Genomic DNA, 11,177 nt, shown 5'->3' with positions numbered 1-11,177 from the left:
ATCCGAGGGGGAGCAAACAGAACCTTCTTCGCCATCAATGAGCCAAATGCCTAATATGCCCATGGAACGTGATCAAATGACCCCGACCTCTATATATGTCCCAACAACAAGATGGACAAAAGATCATCCTCTTCACCAGATCATTGGTGAACCTTCAAGTGTTGTGAAGACAAAGGCTGCCACGGCTAATGAATGTGTATTCATAAACTTTCTAAGCATGGTAGAGCCTAAGAAAGTCCATGAAGCCCTACAAGATCCAAGTTGGGTTGATGCCATGCAAGAAGAGCTCCAACAATTTGAAAGGAATAAGGTATGGACTCTTATGCCTTTACCTAATGATAAATTTTCTATTGGCTGTAAATGAGTTTTCAGGAACAAGAAGGATGAGGATGGGATCGTTGTGAGGAATAAATCCAGGCTTGTAGCAAAAGGCTATTGTCAAGAAGAAGGCATAGACTATGACGAGACCTTTGCACCAGTAGCAAGGCTAGAGGCTATACGCTTGTTCTTAGCCTTCTCTGCACACAAAGGATTCTGAGTCTATCAAATGAACGTCAAGTCAGCCTTTTTGAATGGCAAGCTGAAGAAGGAAGTCTACATTCAACAAGCTCTAGGGTTTGGAAGCTCCACGCATCCAGAGTATGTCTATTTCTTAGACAAAGCTCTGTATGGACTTAAGCAATCACCTCGAGCCTGGTATGAACGTCTTTCGTCTTTTTTCTTATCAAATGGTTTTAAAAAAGGTAAAACCGATACTACTTTGTTCATTAAGAGGTATAAAGTTGAGATGCTTCTAGTCCAGATTTATGTTGATGACATGATTTTTGGTTCAGCAAACTAGAGGCACTATGATAAGTTCTCTGCTTTGATGAAGAGCGAGTTTGAAATGAGCATGATCAGAGAATTAACATGCTTCCTCGGCTTGCAAGTAAAACAGAAGGAGGATGGTATTTTCATTAGCTAAGCTAAGTATATCTCTGACATATTAAAGAAATACCACCTCCACACCTCTTCCACAATGAAAACATCAAGTGCAACAGGAACTAAGCTTGAAACAGATCCATCTGGAAAGCCGGTTGATGTTAAGACTTACCGTGGAATGATTGTATCACTGCTATACCTCATGGCTAGTCGACCAGACATCATGTTTGCTACATGTCTCTATGCTAGATATCAAGCAAAATCCTAAGGAATCTCACCTATCAGCTGTGAAAAGAATGTTTAGATACCTAAAAAGGAACTCAATTTCTGGGTCTCTGGTATCTTAAGTATTCTGATTTTGATCTTACTGCGTACACAGATTTTGATCATGCAGGATGCAAACTTGATCGAAAGAGTACATTAGGGAGTTGTCAATTATTAGGAGACAAGCTCATAAGCTGGACTTCAAAGAAGCAGAATTGCGTCTCTACTTCCACGGCTGAAGTAGAGTATGTAGCCGCAGCCAGTTGCTGTTCCCAAGTAATCTGGATGAAAACTCAACTCAAAGTCTATGGCGTTGAGTTTGATAAGATTCCAATTTTGTGTGACTCGGAAAGTGCCATCGCAATCACAGCCAATCCTATGCAACATTCTAAAACAAAGAACATCGACGTACGCTACCATTTCATCAAGGACCATGTAGAGAAAGGTACGATTGTATGGTTTTTCGTTAGTACAGATCTACAACTTGCTGACATATTTACAAAGGCTCTTGATGATAAGAGATTTAACTTTTTGGTTAGCAAGTTGGGTATGCTCAATATTTCTAACTAAGACAGAGCCTCTGTATGTACTATACAGAGCCTCTGCATCCTTATCAGCATACTTCTATTTTTGTTTTAAATTTTGATCCATGAGACAGAACCTCTGCATAGTACATGCAAAGCCTCTTGCTCAAGTATAAGTTGTCTTGTGATACAGAGCCTCTATACCTTGTTCGTCATGCTTGTGCAATACTTATCATATATGATCTAAGCATAGTTCAAGGGGGAGCAAGTCAAGAAGAGCTAAAGTTGAGGGGGAGCATTAAATCATGCATCATACAGAGCCTTTGTATGTACTATACAGAGCCTCTATCTCAAAAACTTTTATGAGTATAGGACAAAACCTTTGTATGTACTATACAGAGCTTCTGCCTCTAAACATAAYAAGTTTACTAGACAGAGGACATGTATAGTCCAACCATGAGCCTCTGTATGAGATCCTAAGGTATGTTATCTTTCATTTAAGTACTACTCTGGGTTCTCTTTCAAATTCTTTAAACAATCTATACACAGTAACTCTGTACTCAAATACAGAGCTTCTGTTTCATGGTTGTTGTTTCGTTCAAACCAGAGTATAAATACTTGTTGAAATTCTTTTTAATATTTTTGTTTAAAACATATTATTTTAAAAGGAAGGCGTACAGTTCTTATTTGTTAATTATTTTAATTAGTTGTCATTAAACTAAGCGTTACCGCATGTTATATTAATTTTTCAAATCGAGGAAGCGCCATTTGCAGCTGGCAGGCCACGTGGCAACTCCCCACAGGTGGTGCGATAACCGCTTCAGTTTTCTGACGTTTGGGGGCGCATTTCACTCGAGTACTCTATTTGTTTGCTATTTAAACAAATCCTTTTCCCCCAATTTTTCTTTTACACTTTCAAAGATATTCAAGAACTAGTCGTCTTCAATCTCTCAAAACCGCCATTGAAATTTCTTCAAGCTCTCAAACCACTTTCTGAAACTGCAACCTTTGGTGGAATCCTTCATATTTGTTCTTAAAGTAAGTAAATCAAACCATTTATCCATCCCAGTTACAGAATCAAGAACAACTTCTTTTCAAACCCCAACTTTCCAAAACCCTCTTTCAAAAACCTGCAACTATGTCTTCTTCAGACTCAGGGAATTCTCAAACCCACACAACTACCCTCAAGACTGTAGAGGAAACCATCCAAAATGTGGTTCCTCTCCCACTCAAATGAAACAACCATGCACTTTAACTCTCCTTAGACAGCTTTGACCAAAAATTTCATTCTGTTATCGATATCCTTCAACACCATTTTTTTGAACCCTGCCCTTACGAACACTGATGACCTTGTCCCTGAAAGATTTATCCAAGAATTCTAGCAAACTTGCTCAGTTACTGACTCCCAACGAGGGATTGTTGGAGATTTTTCTGTACCATCTACGAAGGAGTTCATCACTGTCCGAATCTCAAGGTCCCTATTCTCGCGAGTTCTACAAATTCCTACAAAGACTGATCTTGGGCTAAATGAATATGCCCTTCTCCCATCTAGGGATGAAATTGTGTCCTTGAAATTCTTGGGGTACAACAAAGCCATCCAATACCCTTCTCAATACCGTCGACAGTACTTGCCCCCAATGTGGAACACCATGTTCACATTGGTGAATCGCTCGTTGCCCGGGAAGATTGGAAGCTTGGACATGTGCTCCACCAACATTCTCCAGATAATGTATGGAATCTTCTTTGACCTATCGTTGGACTATTCCTTGATCCTCTACACAGAGTTCAAGGCTGCTGTTGCCAAGAAGTGCCAAGAGGTGTCTAAGGGAAAAGACTCTCCAGCACTTCTGTTTTCGCGTTTTCTGGGTCTTCTCCTAAGACCCATAATTGATGAAAATGACTTTGATGTGGGAACTCTGCCTATGCATAAGGTGAATATGCTCACACGCTACAAACCCACCATCAACAGAGAGGAATATGCTACAGAGAGGCCTATTCCGATGAAACTCTTAGCCTACATGAAGACGAGGGAGGTGAAGAAAGCGTACAGACATGTAAGTGAGGCACTAGAACCAATGCCTGGAACCCCGGCATGCATAGGTACCAACCAAGAAGATGAGGGAACAGAGGACACTCAAAGGCCTCAGGCAGAAGAGGAGGAAGTGAGATTGGAAAAAGAAAGAGAGGAAAAGAGAAAGAGAGAAGAGGCAAGGAAGAAGAGAGTGGAAAAAGAGAGAATAAGGAAGAAAGAGGAGGATAGAGAAGAACGAGCTAGACTTGAAAAAATTGCTCGTTTGAAAGCAGAGGAGGAGAGAGTGGAGAGAGTGGAGAGAGAAAGACAAGCAGAGATTGCTCGTCTCAAGGAAGAAAAGAGAATCAGAGCAGAGGAAAAAGCCAATCAAGGCTTGGAGCAGTTCTCTAGCTCTGACGAAGAAGATGACCAAGAACACTTTGATGATGTTGTTGGGTCATATATAACAACTGAAGAAGGTGAAGAGGAAAAAGAAAATGAGGAGGATGGAGGAGGTGCAGAAGCTGCTCTGCCTCAGGACGAGCCAGAACAGCCTAGAATGGTGAATAGGCACATTAATTTCCCTAGCCCAACTCCAAGGGCTAACACATCATCTGACTTCAGTGGTCGAGACATAGAGATCAACGAAACAGAGGTGCACACCTTGAACCCTAACCTGCCAAACCAACCAGAGGTCGCATCTGCCTCTGGTCATATAAGCCAAAGGGAAGCCACGTATCAGGGATCACCCTCTCAAAAAGGTGAAACCTTTGAAATCATAAGTGATATGTCTCCCCATATCATGCCACAATTCCAAATAGAGAAATATGTTTCCTCTACATAAGTAGTTTCCCCACCTTGTTTAGAGCAAGGTTTAGGTGCACCAGACTTGGAGATTCTTGACTAATCTCCTAGTCCACTCGTGGAGGGTCCAATGGCTGGCTCTGAACCTACCTTGGAATCCCTTCACGACAGAACAGCAGTAGTGACCTCTCCTCAAAGAGAGACACAAGGATCTGCTAGAAATCCTTCCTTGACCAACGTCAATCAAGTCGAGAAAGAAGGTGTTCTTGGAACGAGGACTCAATCTGGCCCATGTGTTGAGCCAGAGGTTACCCCAACAGCTTATGTCACAAGGGACGAGTTCCAGTCCTTTGCCACCACTATGTTGTGCTCCTTGGAAGAACTAAATCTCAACATGGCCCATGCAGAGCCATCTACTTCTGCATCTACTCTGGATGAGATTCGAGCATCCTTAGCAGTATTGAATGTTAAGTCAATGACAAAAGACACTCGACTAGATATATTAGAAGACGGCTCAAAATGTAGAGGCCTTGCAAAGGGTTCTCTCATACATTTAGAGGGATGAAGCTTCTACTTCATCTCAGGTGCTCATTCCTTTGAGTGTCCCTGTAGACTATGCCACCCAGTCTGCCATGAACGCTCTGGGTGACCGTCTCTTCCAGAAAGTGGCCGAATTCACATTATATTTCAATATCAAGGCCAAGAAGGCAGCAGCAAAGATATGGCGTTTATTGGCGGCCTTCAACTACCGCACAGACATGGAGATCCTCAAAGTCTCAGACACAGCAAAGGAGATACTTAAATTATTTGAAGGCAAGATCAATGCCATGCTTGCAGAAGACCAAAGACCAAAGAGAAGAATGGAGCCAACTCCATGTGTTGAGGCCTCAAAGAGAAGGAGGCTTGACGACGATGAGAATCCAGATCTATCTTGCCCTCAAAGTCGTCAAGAGGGGGAGAATCAACCCATATCTGCTCCAAGATCCATTCCTAGGGTTGTCCCCTCTACCTCAGCCCCACGCCAGCCAGCGCCAGAATCTTCAAGGCAGAGAGCACAAAGTGAGCCAGCGCATGTAGAGGTGCTACGAATAGGGAAGATGCCCATGGGATCCCATGCAGAGTCACAAGAATGACAAAAGGATGAAGACGTGATCCACTCTTAGCCGTCTACATCTCTTCATCTGAGTCAGAAGAGCCTCTGTCTTCTACCATAGAGTATGCCATGGACACTGCTGCTCCATCAAGAAGAGGGCAAGAAGAAGAAATAGTAGCAGTGAATGTAGCTGATCCATCCCTCACGGCCATTCATGTTGTTGTTCCTCTTGAAGGTGTCACAATAGCTGCTCCATCATCACCAAGGAATACGCACAGAGCTAGGGTCCCTGCTCAGGGAACCGGAGTAGTCACTCCTACTATACAGCATAAGGTTCTTGTCAAACCAACAAGACTAGAAGAAGGTGCAAGCAGCAGGCCTTGGAGCACCAAACATCCCTCTGATCAAGTTCAAAAGATCAAGGATAGTATGGATGCAATGATGACGCCCATACTCCCTAACAAGTCAATAAAGGACAAGGCAGATAGCGAAGACATCTACCAGTTTCTTTACAGCCTGTGAGATGAGACATCGGTCATCAAGATCAATCTCAATCCAATGGTCCAAGAGAACATTAGGCAGAGGTTCATACATCACTACACACAGCCTATCTCTGCAGTCCATTCTGTCGATGGAATCAAGAAAATCCTCGACATCAAGAAACGTACCTTCGTGCATAATCAAATCGTCTTCCATGAGTATATGGTGGAGAGGTCTTGTGGACAGATTTGCATGTTCACAGACTGTGATCTTATAAATCTGAATCCATGGGACCTACTGACTCTGTATTTCTTCACGGATCTTAAGAAGAACAAGGGGCTCAAATATGTTGTGGCCAATTCTCCGATAAAACAAACAATGACAGACCTTCTCGACTTCAGATGCAAGTTTGACTTCCAACTAGCTCTGGACCTGGGAGTAGATCAATTGAGCGTTACTGCACCAAACGAATATCTGCAAGGCATCATAACATTCTCTCATAGACCATGTTGGTGGAACCAGAGGTGGGGGTGGTCTTCCAAAATGAACAAGCAAAGAAGATATTTTTTCGAGAAGACCAGCGCTTCAAGTATTCAAACTCTACTCTGTGCTACATCAGAGATCATATACTAAGGAGTAGAGACACCTCCCCTGTAGCAAAGTAAAGAGCAAAAATTATTCCAAGGTCAATCCATAACTTGCTGGAGTTTCGAGAACTTCTTAGAAGGTTCATCAAACTTCAACACATCTAGGCCTTATTTTGTAAGCATTTTTCTATCTTTTCAATCAATGTAATTTCCTTTTATCGTATTGTACTTTTCTAGATAGATAATGTAACACAGAGGTTTCTTTTAACCTTTTATTTCGACTAGACGTGTTTTTCAATTCTAGTAAGAGTTTGTCTTATTTACACTTAGGGGGAGATTGTTAGACCCCAACTTATGAAAGTGTAAGTAAGAAGTCTCTTATTCTAGTCAATAGAACTTAGTCTATAGAAGCAGTCTGGACTAAGAGCTCTCATGCAGAAGAGGTAGAGAACCAGAGCTCTTACTCAAAGAGTGAAGGCTCCTACATACAGAGCCTGCACTCAATATCCGTGGACGATTAAGCCTTAAGCGCCAAAAAATGCGCTTAATACAAATTTACAACTCCAGACACAGAGCCTCTGGATATGCAGAACCTCTGCATAGTACATGTAGAGCTTCTAGTCTTCTTACTCCATGGAACACGTGTGTAGTCTAGACATTCTCGCAAGCATCAAACAGAATCAAGGCGGCTTGACTTGATCTGCTCCACTTTTCAAGGGAAGTCAAAGATAAGGACGCAGACTTGGCAACTCAGAGATTCAATCCATAATTATAGCATAGTTGTTTGACTTAGGCATATATAAGGAGGCTTCCTCCTCAGGTTCAAATTACCTGTGAGTGCCGACTTATACTATAGCTTATTTATTGTGAGACTACGTTTTAGATTGAAAGTTATTATTTTCATCTAATAAAAGCATTCGACATATTCAAATCTTTTATTGTTCTTATTTATTTTGAATAGTTCGTTTGATCAAACTCAGTTCACTGTTCATGTTTCAATCCTATTCTTTATCAAACTGTGATTTTCTGAGAATTAAGAGTATCTGGGTTCCAACATTCTTACCCAAGAAGAACAACTTTAATTCTTTATCTTTCAGCAAATCTTTTCTATTTTGCTAAGAATATATGTGTGTAAACTTAGATTGTTTTAGATAGGTTATTTTTACCTTGTCTATTTCTGCATACAATCTGCAAAAATCTGTATTGATCTTTCTTTATCAATATATATATATATATATATTTTTAAATTTGAAAGTTTTATGTGTTTGTATTCATCCCCCCCCCCTTCTATAAATTGTTTCTCTGAAACTCTTCTGGACCCAACCGGCACCAACAATCTACAAAACCTTTCGATGAGAAAAGGTTTTCATTCTTAGTAAGCAAGCTTGGAATACTAAATCTGTCTATATGAAAATCTGATCCATCTGTTAAGGGGGAGTCTGTGTCTTAATCTGAATTTGTATTTGATCTTAATGTTCTTAATTGTCAAATTCTAACTACTTGTTTGAGTTTTTGGGTTATATTGTCACGGTGGAGCTCATCACATATATATCTAATCTGACATCATTCTCAGGTATATCATTCTTATCTTACTCTTAATATGCATAGAAGAAGGACAACTTCTATGTATATAAAATGTTGTCTAAATGTTCAAACCATTTCTTTGAACTTAAAACGTTTTTATTTCTAAGAAGTGTGATTTTAAATGTTTTTTATTTTTATTTTGTGAAACGAGTACCATCTCTGATCAGGTATTTCATTGAGATTATACTTGCATATTTTCTCTTCAAAGATAACTCCAATACCTAATTCAACTGTTCTTCAAATTGTTATTATCACGTCTCTAAAATGAAAAAACATTTTTAGTGATAATACGCTCGTTTGTATTCAATTTTGTTTTTTGAGCTTAATTGAAAATAATTCTTTGATTTCTAAATCTGTAAATTTGTACTTACAGATCTTCGTTCATTTCTCCGTACATAAATATTCTGATTTGTGCATAACTCCTTGGATATACATCATGTGCTGAATTGCATTTTTTTTGGATCAAACTCATGTGATCAAATGTGCTTAATTGAATTCGTTTTTCATAAAGCTTTACTGTATAATTTTAGGAGGGACTGAAAGCTTAACAAAAATACCTCTATAAACTATCAGAATCGATAGCTCTTCCCATGAGATTTATGACCAGGATTATAAGGATATCATAATCTTGTTCTATCCACTATAATCTGCGCAAACCATATAATCTATTACTTCTCAGTACTTTGGAGACTAAAATTGAAAAAGACAAAACATAGGCCAACTCTTGTTAAAAACCCACCAACTACTCATTTATCTCTCAAAAGATAAGTGTTTCATTAACACTTGGGACACGCAGCTCATTATCTATCCGTTTCTCATTTGGAGATAACTGATATTGCAAAAGAAGGATATATGTCCCCCTTTCAAGTCTTTTTTATCACATTTGAGTCTGATAAATTTGTGTAGTCCACATTGTTTATCTTTTCGAGCTTATATTGAAGCATTCGTTGCTTTATCATTTCTACATTGCACAAATTTATAGAATATTTGTTATTATGTCATAACATTCATAGATATGCTTTTTCAAGCTATCAATGATTGAATGGAAGTCTTGGTGAGATGAACATCAAAAAATCTCATATATAATGTGCATTCGTTGTACTGAATATATATGTTATATTCACAGGCGAACCTTTCTAAAAGATTAAAAACAGGTTCACAAGTTGAATCTGATTCTTCCCCTAACCTTCTTAATCTGAAAAGATTTAATAAGCGAATTTGCAAAGATTTTGTTAGCTCTCATTCCTTAAATGTAAAAGTATAGAAAAAGTAAAACAGCAAGTACTGACAGAAGCTGATCTGTCACAGAGGACAATCAACAGAAGTAGCTCAATCTTACAAGATTCAAGTGACAKAACCTCTGTCATCCATCACAGAGGTTCTGGAAACTTCTCCTCTGTGAACACCATGCTATAAGTCAAAGACGACAGAACCTCTGTCGTGTCTCACAGAGGTTCTGGAAGATTTCCTCTGCGCTCTACAAAGTTTCATCCAGTAGAGCCTCTGTGAAGTCTCACAGAGGATCTGCAKAAATGTCTTCTGTATAGATTATCTTAAGCACGTTTTATTTTACTTAGGTTTATTAGCTGCTCGTGACTTTCACGTGACTTGTCTGTAATTTTTTCTAGAAGAACGGCTTAGATTTGACAGCTTAAGGTCGTGTCAGGAAACGGTTACTTGCTTGTATAAATAGCAGCGTAGGCCTTTGTATTTTGTGCGCTTCCAGATTTGTAATCGTCGATATTTTTCAATCTATTGAAAATCATTTGAAGCAATTCTCTTTGTGTTCATCATCTGCTCTTCATTGTGTTCTTACTGTTTCTACCTGTTTGATTGATACTGTTTCCGCTGTTCTACTACTGTCTAACCAATCACTCAAGTAAGTTTTAGTACCAAGAATTTGAGTTATTCGATCCTAACAATTGGTATCAGAGCAGGAATCATATTTTAATTTGATTATTTCTGTTCTTGGTATTCATCCTTTTTCGATTCTAGAACACAAAAACTTCCTCTCCAAGTTTACTCTGTTTTTCACTATTTTATCAATTTTCTCCTATTTTCGTTTGATTCTTCTTCAATCCATGGCGAATACGGCCAATGCKTCCTTCATGAGTACGGGTTCACAGTCCAAACCACCCACGCTCATTTGTTAGGAATTTCCTCAATGGAAAATCCGAATGGTGAGTTTTCTTGAGGGTATTCATCTCAGGATTTGCGAATTCCTGTACAATCCTCCTTATGTTCCAATGAACCTCATTCCAAGAGTTCCTGCAACTCAAACTACCCCAGAAATACCTGAGCATTATGAGCCTCGACCCGAAGCAAACTGGAGTGATGAAGACAAGGTAATCGTCGAATTAGGAAACAAATGTAAACGGTTGTTAATCATGGCTATTCCAAACGACATCTTCAAATGCATCGATCACTGTCAACTATCCATGGACATATGGACAGAACTGGAGAAATTAATCGAAGGTGGAAGGAAGACGCTAAAGAACAATCGTTCGATTTGCATCGATGAATACTACAGCCTCTTCAAGGCCAAAGAAGGTGAGTCTCTTATGGATACATACGCTAGGCTAAACACGCTGATTAGCAACTGTAAAAGGTATGGTATCCCCAGAACCACAGAAGAGAACAACTCACTGTTTTTTAATAGCCTTGGGGATGAATGGTCGACTATTACAATGTCCATGAAGGCCATCCTAGATCTCRAGACATGGACGTTAGCAGACTTGTTTGGATCTCTCAAGAGTCAAGAGTCCCAAGTTATGCAAATGAAGAGGAATCTAGGTGGCCCTTTGGCTCTAGTTACAGAGGACGGGTGCTCCAGCAAAGGAAAGGAGGGGAAGGAGGCGAAGAAAGAGAAGAAGAAGAAGAAAATGGTGTTGATTGCTGACAGTGACCAG

Source organism: Cynara cardunculus, assembly GCF_001531365.2.
Source record: "Cynara cardunculus var. scolymus isolate 2C chromosome LG 16, CcrdV1, whole genome shotgun sequence".
NCBI classification, from domain to species: domain Eukaryota; kingdom Viridiplantae; phylum Streptophyta; class Magnoliopsida; order Asterales; family Asteraceae; genus Cynara; species Cynara cardunculus.
Note: the sequence above shows the minus strand (reverse complement) of the source record.